A 14,158-nucleotide genomic window follows, 5' to 3' on the forward strand; every position below is an offset into this window, starting at 1 on the left:
CACGCTATCCGGCCGTCGGGGAGTGTTGTTAGACGCCAACCTCGATTAATAGTTAATGAGATTAATTATTACCGGTTTAGCGATGAACCTATGTGGTCACACACTTACGGTGTGATATTTAACGTTTAAGTTTATTTAATTTATTATGAGATAATTATTTAAATAATCTCGATGACATATTTTTATATTGTCCGCTAACACGGAAATATAGTTAATATCGGATAAATGTGTGTATGAGAGCCCGAGACGTGATTGGCTATGAGGGCCACGTACACGCATATCACTTGGCAAATTGGAATTGTTAGCATGCCATGCTTTTGTACGTGTCATATCACATATGGATAGTCATCCCTTAAGTGTTAAGGAAATGACTCACTTCATCAATCTTGTATGTTTGTGCCTTGATGCCCAAGCATTCGGTTACTATAAATAGCCATCGTTTGGTGAGAATTTTATTAGATAAGATAAGAAGGATATATAAAAGTATCCCTCTCTAATACATCAATTAGTCTCCCTTGTGACGGACGCTATCTGTCACAAGGTGAAGACGGGCCAAATCAATACCATATTAGCTAATATGGATACTAGTGGGGTATGTGTAGGTATTATTATATTCATAGGGTTCTTGGAAAAAGCAAAAAAAAAAAAAAAAAATTGGGGAGCTCCCAATATTACGTCTGTGAATAATTGTACTACACTATACCTCACCCTCTCTCCTGACTTTCTCATCATTCATCACTCTCTCAATTTTTTATTCATTAGCATATTCATCACTCTCTAGATTTTAATCTCCATTTTTAAAACCCAAATAAATTCTTCTCTCTAAAAACACCATTTTCATCTCCATCAAGATCTTCATCAAAAATAAGGTGGTAACATTTCTATCATAATCTTCATCTTTTACCTTCCTCAAGACAATGGTTAAAAAAATGGCTAAAAAAACACATCCAAAGAAGCTTGGAAAAAAACAATCGAAGGTAAAAAGTTGATTATTGTGTTGAATTTTTTTTAATTATGCAAAAAGTTTAAATATCTATGTCATTTTTTACTCAAAGTTGATAATTTTATTGGGTTTTTGTTTGATTTATGTTAAAAAAAACTTAAATCTTTTGTATTTTGATTTGTAGATCTAAGGTTGTTGATAAAAAAAATGAAGATTTTATCCAAATCAGAGAGATTTGGAGTTATAATCATTGTTCACAGCATCATTTGTAAAAAATTCACATTGGTTTAATTATTAATTTTTTTGGTGTACTAATTTTTTGTTTTATTTGTAAAAAATTCTTAGCTTCAAGATCTGAGTTTTATTTGTAAAATATTTTAGCAATTTTTGTTGGTTAATGTAGTAGCGCTTAACCACCTTAGATCTGAGTTTCAAGATTTATTTATGGTGTACTACTAATGCATTTTTCTTGTTATGTAGTAGCGCTTAACGCCGTCATTAGCTACTGGAACGAAAAAGAAGAGCAAGAGACTGATATGCGTGGAAGAGGTATGAGTGTAATTTGGAATATATTTTTGTCATAACCTGAGAAAAAATGTAACCACCTTAGTGTTGATAATATGACCACATTTGTGAGAAATGTACCTACGTTTGAGTGTGTTGTTATTTATATTTATGTTTGTTTGGGTTTCAAATGAATCTTAACACGTTAACATAAATGACCAAACATGGTGACATATACGTGTGTTGAAAATGTGACCAAATTAGCTGAAAAATGTACATATGTTTAAGTATGTTGCTCATTATATAAATGTTTATTAGGGTTTAAAATAAATCCTAACATGATAACATAAATGAGTAAACATGGTGACATATATGTTAGTGTTGAATATGTGACAACCTTAGTGAGAAATGTACCTATGTTTGAGTGTGTTGTAATTTATATTTATGTTTATTTGGGTTTAAAATGAATCTTAATATGTTAACATAAATGACTAAATATGGTGACATATGTGTTTGTGTTGAAAATGTGATTACCTTAGCTGAAAAATGTACCTATGTTTAAGTATGTTGCTCATTATATAAATGTCTATTAGGGTTTAAAACGAATCTTAACAAGATAACATAAATGAGTAAACATTGTGACATATGTGTTAGTGTTGAACATGTGACCACCTTAGTTGAGAAATGTACCTATTTTGAGTGTGTTGTTATTTATGTGTGTGTTTATTTGGGTTTAAAATGAATCTTAACATGTTAACATAAATGACTTAAGATGGTGACATATGTGTTAGTTTTAAAAATGTGACCACCTTAGTTGATAAATGTATCTATGTTTGAGTGTCTTACTCATTATAGAAATGTTTGTTTCAGTTTAAAATAAATCTTAACATTATAACATAAATGAGTAAACATAGTAATATTTGTGTTAGTGTTGAACATGTGACCACCTTAGTGAAAAAAATGTACCTAGTGATAACACATGTAACCATTACACTATATGTTTGTTTAGATTTGAATGAATATTATAGTGATAACATCTAAGAATAAACATGGTGACATATGGTTTGTGTTAAAAATGTGACCATCTTAGTCTCGAAATGTAACCCTGTTTTAAATATTGTCACATTAATTAGAATGTGAATGAATGTTATAACGACAACATCTACAAATAAACATGGTGACATATGATTTGTGTTAAAAATGTTACCACCTTAATATTGAAATGTAACCCTGTTTGGAATGTTGTCATGTTAGTTAGAATGTGTGAACGAATATTATAATGACAACATTTATGAATAAACATGATAAAAATGTTACCATCTTTGTCTCGAAATATAACCCTGTTTGAAATGTTGTCATGTTAGTTAGAATGTGTAAATGAATATTATAATGACAACATTTATGAATAAACATGGTGACATATGAAAATGTTACCATCTTTGTCTCGAAATGTAACCTTGTATGAAGTGTTGTTGTATTAGTTATAATGTGTGAATGGATGTTATCATGGTAACATCTATATAAATAAAAATGACGACAAATGAAAATGGTACCACCTAAGTCTCGAAATATAACCATATTTTAAATGTTACCATATATTAGTCAGAATGTGTTGACATATATTTTGTTTGAAGGAAACTTTTAATGTAAAGTAATGGTAAAGTTTCATACTCATTTCGCAGAAATTCGTATGCAACTGCAGCACCTAAAAATGGACAAAACAAAGTCCGACGTTAGACAAACCTCGAAGCAGTTGGAGGTGCAAACAACAAAGAAATTGGAAGTCCTCTAATGGGTGTTGCCGAGAAAAAAAATGAAGGGGCAGAGGCCATTCATGGATTATTATCTATTTAACTGTCAGTTTGTAATAAAACTTATGTTTAGTACTTGGTGGTTTGTTTGGTGATATGTTATTTTGAGCAGAATTTTAGTCCATTTTGATGTCAGACATCTAAGACAATGTTTGTTTTGTGCACCTTAATAATTATAAAATGTCATCATTATCTATTTAAATGTACGCATTTTTTTCAACAATAGTAACTATGTCATTATAAACGTCTAAAAATGTCTTAATTTTTGTCGAATATATGATCATTGAAATTATAAAATACTTCAAAGAGTAGTATGTAATCATAAGAGAGTACAATGTTACCATTTAAGAGATTATAGTAGTATATTACCTTAAGTTCTAAAATACTACAAAAATTTGTTCGTTTAATTTCTAATGTTACCATAAGAGAGTACATTGTTACCATTTCAGAATGTATATAAAATTGTAATTAGTTGGTAGCAGATTTATTTTAAATGGTAACATAACATAATGTTAATATAAGATACTAGTACGCGACCACATCAGTAGTAAAATACTACATACTTCGTTCTTTTAATTTCCAATGTTACCATGGAGAGTATAGTGCTACCATTTAAATTCTACTGGTAGTCTGAAATGTTTTCCGAAATGATAACATACTTAACTAAACTGGTGACATACTGGAGTAAAATTGTAATATATTTAGTTAAACTTAGTGATATACTAGAGTGAAATGGTAACAATTTGGGCACTTGTGATTACAAAACGTACGCTGACAATGTTATAACAACCTTATATCACTATACAACATGTACTACCTAAAACATTTTCCCCAAAATGTGGTCGGATTGTTATCATATACCCTAATGCCCTTCTGCGCCTTTAATATCAGACACGGGAGAACATTGTACGCGGAACTGTTAGCTGCCCCATCTTAGTCCCTTTTCTAGCCTTCTTCTTTCGCAAATTCCTTTTTTTTTTTACGTTGGTTGGGCACGTTGTCGTACAACGTATATGGTCAATAATAGCAGGCACCCGCAGCTCTATGGTTGGTTGATCTTCGTCCATATTAAGGGACACATATGTGCAACTAACATAGCCGATGTCTCGTTGCTGGTAAATATGAACACATTATCAGCATATAAACTTCAGATGTTTACACATTAATATTTAATGTAACCAGTTAATAGGTAGAATGTTAGCATCTTACTTATACCATTAAAATCTAACTGTACAAAGAAGATGTGATTGAATTTGAATAGAGACCTATAATGAACACATATATGCATTGAGATGGTGACATGAAAGTTTGTGTAAAATGTTATTATCTAGGTCATAAATGTAACCATCTACAATAAATTTCTTTAATTTAAATGAATCTTATAATGATAACATATATGAATGAACATGGTGACATGTGAGTTTGTGTTAAAATTGTTACCATCTTAGTAAGTATGTGTTGCCACTTTATAGAATGTGTGTCATAAATGTTAGCACCCTTAGTAAAATGATATCATTTTAGGCTGAAATGTAACCATAATAACAATGTTTAATGTTTAATTGGTCTTAAAAATGTCAACAAATAAGTGGCAACATTTATGCAGGGATGTGGTGACATAAGACAATATGTCAAAATGTAACCATGTTAGCTTATGTTCTTACACACTAAGATGGTAATATTGTGACACATTCTCCTTTGTATGCATATTCAGGTAATGACATTTTGAACACAATCAAAAGATGTGCGAAGTTGGTCACATTCACATATATGTCATTATGGTGACAATTGTATAATAGACAAAGATAGGTACATATTCTGATAAGGATAATTTGTAACACCAAAACACATACATGTCACCATATTTAGTCAATTATGTTAACAAGTTAATAATATTTGTACGTACCTAAAATATAAGTACATATCTTTGATAAGGTGGTCACATTTTCAACAATCACATATAATTCAGTAATTCACCATGTTTATTAAATATGTTAATATGGTGACAATTGTATAATCAGACTAAGATAGGTACATTTCGCTGATAAGGTAATGGTTACATTCACATATCTTCACCATGCTTAGTCAATTATGTTAACAAGTTAATAATATTGGTACATTCCTCAAACTTGTCACATATTTGCAAAAACATGCTCACATTTTCAACAATCACATTTAAGTCACCATGTTCATTATATTATGTTAACATCCTAAGGATAATTTGTAACACCAAAAAACATAATATTATTGGTACATATCTTTGATAAGGTGGTCACATTTTGAACAATCACATATATGTCACCGTGTTTAGTCTATTATGTGAATATGTTAAGAATAATTTAAAACATAACATTGGTACATTCCTCAGCTAAGGTGGTCACATTTTCAACAATCACTTATATGTCACCATGTTTAGACTAAATTGATGTGCTGATAATTGTATAATCAGATGGTCACAACTGAACACAGATGTTTGTTAAGAAATGATATCATCTTAGTCTGAACACCCTGAAAGATCAGTACCTATGACAAGAGCAACCAAATTTAAAACTTTGGTTAAAATGGTAACACTGTACTCTTAAATGTGGTCACACTGTACGCTAAAATGGTAACATATATGACTGACTGTATAAACTTTTCAAAACGCATGTTATACAAATAAGTTAAATTCTTAAATTAGTGTAGAAGTGAATCAAAGAACAACAAAAACAACATTTTAAAATCTCATCAACAAAATCTTAAAATCTAATCAATAAAAACATCTTAAAATCTCATCAACAACAACAAAAAAACAAGACCAACAATCTTCCAAATTCAAAATTTTCATCTAAAATTTTCAACCCCAACAACACCCGAAATATATTATCCTAAATATTATCAACAAAAACATCTTAAATAATAAAGAATAAAAACCTTTACTAATCAATATCGTCACAAATCTTCATCGTTACCATCAAGCAATACATCATTCTCGTTCTACAGATAAATAAATAAAAATATTCCCAGATCAAAACACATTCTCAGATCTACTCATAAAAAAAGACACATTTGTTGCCCTAAAATCACATCAACAAAGACACACAATTTAAAAATAAATAATACAAACCTTTACTCATCAATATTGTCACGAATTCTTCGTCATTACCATCAAACAGTACACGTTTTTCGTCATTACCGTCATTAACATGCAGAATTTCATACTCTGCCGGGTTCGAAACATCAAAATCAACCATATTATCAACATCAACCATGATTCTATTTATTGTGAACAAAAAATAATTTTTTTATAAAGATGAATATAAAGATTTGAATGAAAAATATGAAGATTTGAATGAATTTTGTTGTTTGATGCTTGACGTAGGATGAGAGGGAAAGGGTTTGATGTTTGACATAAAGTAGATGTTTTGATATGGTGGTGTATTTGATGCAATATGAGCATTAAATGCTAGTCATATTTTGTCCCCCACCCACATTATTATATATTTTATCCACTATTCACTATCCGGCCCATATTACATAAAACGGTATCTATTTGCCCCGTCTTCACCTTGTGACGGATATCCTCCGTCACAAATGAGAATTTGTGCTAATACATACATATGAAAGAGAAAAGTTTTTCTCTATATATTCCGAGGCCGTCTCAAGGGTTGACAACGTTAGTCTATCTACCGGTGTGGATACACTAGAGACTCCGTATTTTCGGGGTTAGACCAATTTATTGTCTACACATAAAGTATGTGTCCTTTTACCCAATTTTTACAAATTTTAAATGCTGTTCCGGGTGTAATTCCGAAGCAGAGTTGTGACCACGTAAGCTTGTTGAATGGTGTCTTTGACTTGTCTCTTCCTTTCGCTCTCTCCTGTAAAGATGAACAAAAAGAGGGCTCGGCTTGGTACCGAGCGTACTCACTCCGACGCTCAAGTCAGTAAACTTAAAGGGATTAAGTTGTGTGTTACTTGGCAAAGTATATAGTAGAGAGATAAGGGAGTTTATATCAGATTAATAGTGAGTTTTAGGGTGAATTGTGGATTATTGGATCGTTTTCTCAATGAGGATTGAGGGGTATTTATAGACTTTCACCTTTTGTCACGTAGTGGCCAAGTGGCCAAGTGGCAGAGCAGGTGGAAAGACTGTTCTACCCTCGGCCGAGGGACCCATGGCAGTGCCGGCCGGGCCGGTTGACTCCATGCCGAGGGGACCGGATGTGAGTACGCGGATATGCCTCCCGGTGGCTAGTTGCCTAGCCGAGACCCAAGTGACAATGACAGCCGACAGTGCGCGTCTGGTTAGGCTGTCTAATAAGTTGACTTGCTGTGGATATCTCTGACCTTGCTCAATATGTTGATTCGGTCAACGGGTGCAGAATATGCCCCATCAATTTGCCCCCAGCGTAGTCTATGCCGTGGTATGGACCTTCGATGAGTGTTGAGCGTATTCTGCGCAAGTTGAATTTCTTTCCCGGCTTCTTCTTCCTCGGCTTGGTTCTGTTCAGGCCGTACCGTATCCCCCCTCCACATGGATGTGTAATGGACATCCGATGTGGAAAATAAAATGGCGCTGGCCGAGACCAAGGTGGAGAGTGCCGTGTGCTTTCGATTGCCCCCGGCCGGTGCTGTCTTTGCTTTGTTGATCAGCTGGCCGTTAGCAAGTAGGTACCAAGGAGCGTGTCGAAGAAGATTTGTAACTGTATGTCGATTGACATTCCGTGGCTGCATGCTCGACACGTGGCTTGGCATTGATTGGTGGACGTTTCATGGGCTTTGCCCTGATTGGTCCGCCTCATGGGCTTTGCTTTATAAATAGAGCAGTGTGCCCCGTTTTTTGGCCATCAACCTTCATTTTCTCAAAAAAAAAATTCCTCTCTCTTAGTTTTTCGAAGAAACTTCTCTCTAGTCTTCAAAGCGTTTATTCGGCGTAGCACTTTTCCAAGGTAAACAAACAAATTTTTCCAACTTTTAATTGTCAAGTTTTTGTTGTCATTATGTCTTCTGCGGATGCTCAACCCAGTACCTCTGCGCCGGGGGGCGAACCGTCGCATCCTGATGAACAGGAGCCACTGGTTGTCACTCCGATAGGGTTTGGGGGTCTCAAGCCGCCTTCTCCTGAAATTGATGAGCAATTTTTGGAGGGTTTTGATGATGATGATGATGATGATGATGATGAGGCGACCCCTTCTGTCGTAGAGAGGCCGCATTACTCGTGGCACGACGACGCCTGTTCGATCAGTCCTGATCGTGCTTGGACGAACAAGTTCGCCAGTTGCTCCGGTTCTGACCTTTTTGAGGATCATTACTCCTTCGGCAGGGGGTTTAAAATAATTGTCCCTGAGGAGGGTCAGGCCGTCTGTTGCCCTCCCGAGGGTTGTATCGGCGTATACATCAGACACCTGGAGTATGGGCTCCGGTTTCCTCTGAATGAATACGTTGCTGCCATAATTAAAGCCATGAATGTCGCCGTGGCCCAACTGCATCCGTTGGCCATCAGGACGATTATTGGCTTTGTATGGTTGTGTCTTTTTAAAGGGGAGGCCCCAACGGTGAACCTATTTCGCCGGTTCCACCATCTTCGGCAGACTACCCTAGGTGGCACGGGGTGGTATAGCATACAGACCGAGGCGGGTTATGTTACCGTTTCCAAGTTGACATCTTGCAAGGACTGGAAGGGGCGGTGGGTATATGTTGAGGTTCCGGAGGACTACTCGCTGCCCCGGTCCTTTCAGAGCCGCGTCAATTTGCGGTGCGAGAATCAAGGGGAGCATGACAAATATGTCTCCCGGAGTAAGCTTTAGATGGACGCCGGCATGGTCTATCTTAATGAGGACGAAACGCGGGCAATGAGGCTGTTTGAGGCTGAGAAGGATGGCACGCCGAAGGGATGGATGCCCCCGACGCAGATCGTTCTTCAGGATGAGCTGCTCTGCCACGTCGGCCTCATACCGGCCCTCAGCCAGGGTGAGTGGGGTCGGTATGAGTCCCATCTTTGCTTTTTATGTTTCTGTATTTGACCCTTCGTTTATTTCTTTTGGTTGACTCCTGCTTCGTTTCTTTTGCAGACCGATTTGGCCCGGAACTGCCTGTCTCCGTTCTTCAGAGGCTGGGACTTGACGAGAACGGGAGAGTTGTTGAGCTGCATCCTAAGGCCCTGCCACGTGATCGCAGACCGGCTCCTCACGAACTTATGGAGCAGCAGTTGAAGGCACTGGATGTGACGGCGGCTCAGGCGCAGATTGCCGGTAACGTGCCGCGCCGGAGACCAAAGACAACGTCTATGGCGGCAACGACGTCAACCCCAGCTCAATCTGCAATCCCCGTTGTTCAAAAGGAGCAGGTGGTCGTTGACGTTGAAGAGGAGGTCACCGTTGTGGAGGGTCCTCCTCCTTCAAATAAGAGAAAAGAGGTCGAGTCTGCCGCCACTACTGTTACCGAGGCCCGGAAAGAAAAGGGGCCAGTCGGCCCTCTGTCTAAGAAGGCCAGGACCGGTACGGATCTAACCCAGGGCTCGGATTTAGCGGGCTCTTTAGGCATTCCTGATGACAGGCTCTCTGATATGTCAATGAATGTTGACATGGATGCTTTGTCTGAATTTTTTGTAGATCAACCGCCGCCGCCTGCCGGTCCCACTGAACGGCAATTGGAGAAGCGGCCTGTGCAGACGGGCAATCAAAATTTCACCGTCGACTCCTCATCCCCGAAGGTTTCCCCCGCTCAGATTGTGGCGGAGGGCGCAAGGTTGTCCAAGAGGCTGGCGAAGTGGACTGAACTAGCCGGCGCTCACATTACGGAGCAAGAAAAGCTCATGGCTGAGGCAGATCCTGCGCTCGAACGGCTTAGGCTTGAGCTTGCTGCTTCTAAGAAAGAGGCCGAGAAGGCGAAGAAGGAGTTCGTCGCCACCATGGAGAACTTCCTCACTCAGCGAAAGATTAAGGAGGAAGCTGAGAAGCGGGTCCTAGCCGAGAGAGCCAAGGTTGAGGCTGCGTTGGCTGACGCCGCTAAGCTGCGGGAGGAGAGAGAGAAGCTTCAGGGCGGTTACGATCCTATGGTTGAGCAGAGGGAAAAATGGAAGTCCCTGCATCTGACCGAGGCGAAGGAGCACAGGAACACAAAGGCCATCCTTGCTTAGAGGGAGAAGGACATTGAGACGCTCCAAACTGTCATCATCCCTGACATGTGTGTCCAGTACCGGGACCAGGCCGAAGATGCTACCAGGGATGTAATTAAAGAGCTCCTTCCTGAAAACTCCTTCCCGTGGAAAGATTTTGACCGGCTTCTTGATGAGAAGGCAGCGGAGAAGGCAAAGGCGGCGAAGGCCACTGAGGAGGCTGAGGCCAAGGCGGCCCATGCTGAAAAGGTGAAGGCGGCCAGGGAGGAAGCTGAGAGGGCAAAGGCAGGTGAAGCTGCCAAGTCGGCTTCTGGGTCGCCCACTGATGGTGATGCTTGCTCGCCGCTGCGGTGGCGAGCGTAAACAAGCATAGGGAGATGGGCGGTCGTCACCGATTCACCTGGCCCTTCGCATGCCTTCACTGTCGGGGCCAACTATTGAGCCTTTCCTCCCTGCCATCCTTTTGGCGCTTCAAGTCTTATGTCTGTAACCTTTTGTTGTACTTTTTTGTTTTTGTTAAACTTTTGGTAGGTTGTGTTTAGGCTATCCCTATGGGGACGGCTGTCGACTTTGTTTTGCCTCATCCTGTAAACATCTTTAATAAAGTTTGTTTATTTTGCCTCCATTAAGTTGTCTTCTTACGTTTCAACATATTGAGTGCTTTTTCGTTTTTACTTCCGGCTTGGCCGAGGCAGTTAGAAGGCGCATCTCAATTGTACTTAAACGTTTAAACATGTTGGCATGTCCGCTCGCCTCCACCACCCCGGTCTTGGCCGAGGCGGTCGATTTGCGCTTCCCAACCACCGTTGTGAACATGTTAGCGTATCGGTCGTTGTGTCCCCGTCGTCCCCGGCTTTGGCCGAGGTAAAACGAGGTTACGGCTCGACAAATTCAGATCTGTAGACATATTGATCGCTTCCTCTGCCGGGCCTTCGGTTGGCCGAGGCGGCTAGATTTGCGTCTCAACTGTACTTATACGTTCCTATTAGCGTATCGGTCGTTTTGTCCCCGTCACTCCCGGTTTTGGCCGAGGCAATCGAGGTTACGGCTCGACAGCGTTCAGATCAGAGACATATTGATCGCTTCCTCTGCCGGGCCTTGTTGGCCGAGGCGGCTAGAATTGCGTCTCAACTGTACTTATACGTTCCTAAGCATGTTGGTCGCTTTCGCGAGTATCAACTGCATTTGGCGTGACTGCCCGGCTTTGGCCGTGGCGTCTATTCTGGCATGACTATGGAGGGGACAAGCATTTTGATGGAAAACTTGGATTATTCTTCATAAGGTGTAATCATGCGTTGGGGTGTCCACAACGGTCTCGGACACCTCCGCCGCTATACAAAATATTTCCTTAAGTTGTCCGTGTTCCAGTGGCTCATCAAAGGAACACCCTCCATGTCCGTCAGCCGGTATGTCCCCGGCCTCATTTCTTCAACCACCTTGTAGGGTCCTTCCCAGTTGGCCGTCATTTTTCCATGGACGTTTCCTTTGTTTGTGGCGGCCGACTTTCTTAGGACTAGATCTCCTACTCTTAAGTCCCTTTTGTGGACCCTACGGTTGTATGCTCTTCTCATCCGGTTTTGATACACTGCCAAGTTGAGCCGTGCCGTGTCTCGACTTTCTTCGACCAGGTCTAGGGAGGCTCTCAGGCCTTCCTCATTTTTGACTGGGTCAAAGGTTTGCGTTCTGAATGTCGGCACCGCTGCTTCAATTGGCATGACGGCCTCAGACCCATAGACTAGGTGGAATGGACTGTACCCCGTTGCTTCTTTCTCCGTGGTTCGAAGTGACCACAGGACGCCGGGTTGTTCATCAGCCCATCAGCCCATCTTCCGTTTAGATCTTCGACCTTCTTTTTTAGCCCGTTAAGGATTGTTTTATTAGCTGCATCCGCCTGCCCGTTGCTCTGAGGGTGGCAGACGGAGGAGTATGCAAATTTGATTCCGAGCTCCTCCAACCAATTCATCACCATGTCGCTCCAAAACTCTCGGCCGTGGTCAAATACCATGACTTGGGGCAGCTCAAAACGAGTTATGACGTTATCCCAAATCACTTTTCTTACGGCCGCCGTGGTCTTGGCAGGTACCGCGACAGCCTCGACCCATTTGGTGAAGTAATCAACGGCGATAATTAGGTACTTTCTTCCTCCGGAGGCCGTCGGGAATGGCCCTAGTAAATCCATCCCCCACTGTGCAAATGGAAGGGGACTAAGCACCGGTTGCAGGTCTCGGGAAGGAGCATGTATCACCGGAGCATGCATCTGACAATTCTTGCACTTCTTGGTCTTTGCTCTGGAATCCTCAAGCATGGTGGGCCAGAAGTAGCCGGCTCGGAGAGCTTTGTGGGCTAGCGTTCTTGCCCCCATGTGATGTCCACAGATGCCTTCGTGAATCTCTGTCAGTATTAGCTCCGCGTCGGCTGGGCCGACACATTTCAAGAGTGGCCTTATTACAGACCTTCTGTATAACTCTCCTTCAAACACTGAGTACCTTGCGGCGATCCTTCTTATCTTCTGCGAGAGACTGCGGTCCTCCGGCAACTCATTTGTAAGTTTGTATTTCATTATCGGAGTCATCCACGTCGTCTCGGCCTCGATGCCGCCCACCATGCTAATGGTCTCAGTGATGCTTTTAGCATTCCTGATATCTACCAGCACGGTTCGACTGACATTCTTGATGCTTGAACTGGCAAGTTTTGAGAGAGCGTCGGCTCGGTTGTTCTCAGACCTGGGAATGCACTGTGTCTGGAAAGATTTCAATTTTGAGGTGTCAGCTTTTACCCTCTCCAGATACCTTATCATCCCATCGTCTCGAGTCTCATACTCTCCTCTGATTTGATTAGCCACTAAGAGTGAATCTGTCCTCAACACAACATGCTCCGCCCCGGCAGCTTTAGCTAACTCGACTTCAGTTATCACCGCCTCATATTCGGATTCGTTATTTGAGGCCGAGAAGGTAAACTTCAAGGCGTACTCAAACTCGTCCCCGTTAGGGCTGATGATAAGGATGCCGGCTCTTGAGCTGTTTGCCGTGGAGGACCCGTCGGTGTATACTTCCCACACATCGGGATGTGGTTCTTCTTGGTATGTGCACTCGGCTAGGAAGTCTGCAAGTACTTGCCCCTTTATCGAAGGCCTCGGCTTGTACTGAATGCCGAAGCCGGATAGCTCCACTGCCCATTTGATAAGTCTGCCCGATTTTTCGAATTTTTCTAAGGCTTTCTCCAATGGCTGGTCGGTTAAGACCGTCACGGGATGTGCGTCGAAGTAGGGTTTTAACTTCCTTGCGGCAACGACGACGGCGAAGGCCGCTTTTTCAATCAGTGGGTAATTTCTTTCGGCGGGCAGCAATGTATGGCTGATAAAGTAGATTGGGTGTTGCTGCTTGTTTTCTTCCCTGACAATTACGGCACTGACCGTGGCCGAGGTAACTGCTAGATATAGGTATTGCGTCTCCCCAAAACAATCGGCACCTGGACAGGTCGGGAGAGTTAGTAGGTGGGCTTTCAGTTGCTTGAAAGCCGCACTCTGTTCCTCCCCCCAGCAAAAGTCTTTATTCCCTTTCAGCACCGTAAAGAACGGAGTGCTCTTGTCGGCTGACCGAGAAATAAAGTGGGCAAGAGCCGCCATCCTCCCGGTCAGTATCATAACCTCTTTTCGATTCCTCGGCTCCGGCAAGTCTAGTATTGCTTGGACTTTCTCTGGATTTGCATCAATTCCCCTGGCACTAATAAGCACGCCGAGGAACTTGCCGGCCCGGACACCGAAGTTGCATTTCATTGGGTTAAGCTTCATCTTATATTTCCTTA

The 14,158-nt window shown here is 41.1% G+C and overlaps 1 long non-coding RNA gene across 2 annotated transcripts; it reads left to right on the top strand.

Moving 5' to 3' along the window:
- Nucleotides 1–483: 483 nt before the first annotated feature.
- Nucleotides 484–3,454, top strand: LOC141613914 (uncharacterized). Of its 2 annotated transcripts, none has more exons than XR_012529291.1 (3): nucleotides 484–977; nucleotides 1,424–1,492; nucleotides 3,130–3,454. It is a non-coding gene; the product is annotated as an uncharacterized LOC141613914 (long non-coding RNA). The 2 variants fall into 2 exon arrangements; XR_012529292.1 differs by having other exon boundaries at nucleotides 1,427–1,492.
- The last annotated feature ends 10,704 nt before the right edge of the window (nucleotides 3,455–14,158 follow it).

This window comes from Silene latifolia, chromosome 11 (genome assembly GCF_048544455.1).
Source record: "Silene latifolia isolate original U9 population chromosome 11, ASM4854445v1, whole genome shotgun sequence".
Lineage (NCBI taxonomy): Eukaryota > Viridiplantae > Streptophyta > Magnoliopsida > Caryophyllales > Caryophyllaceae > Silene > Silene latifolia.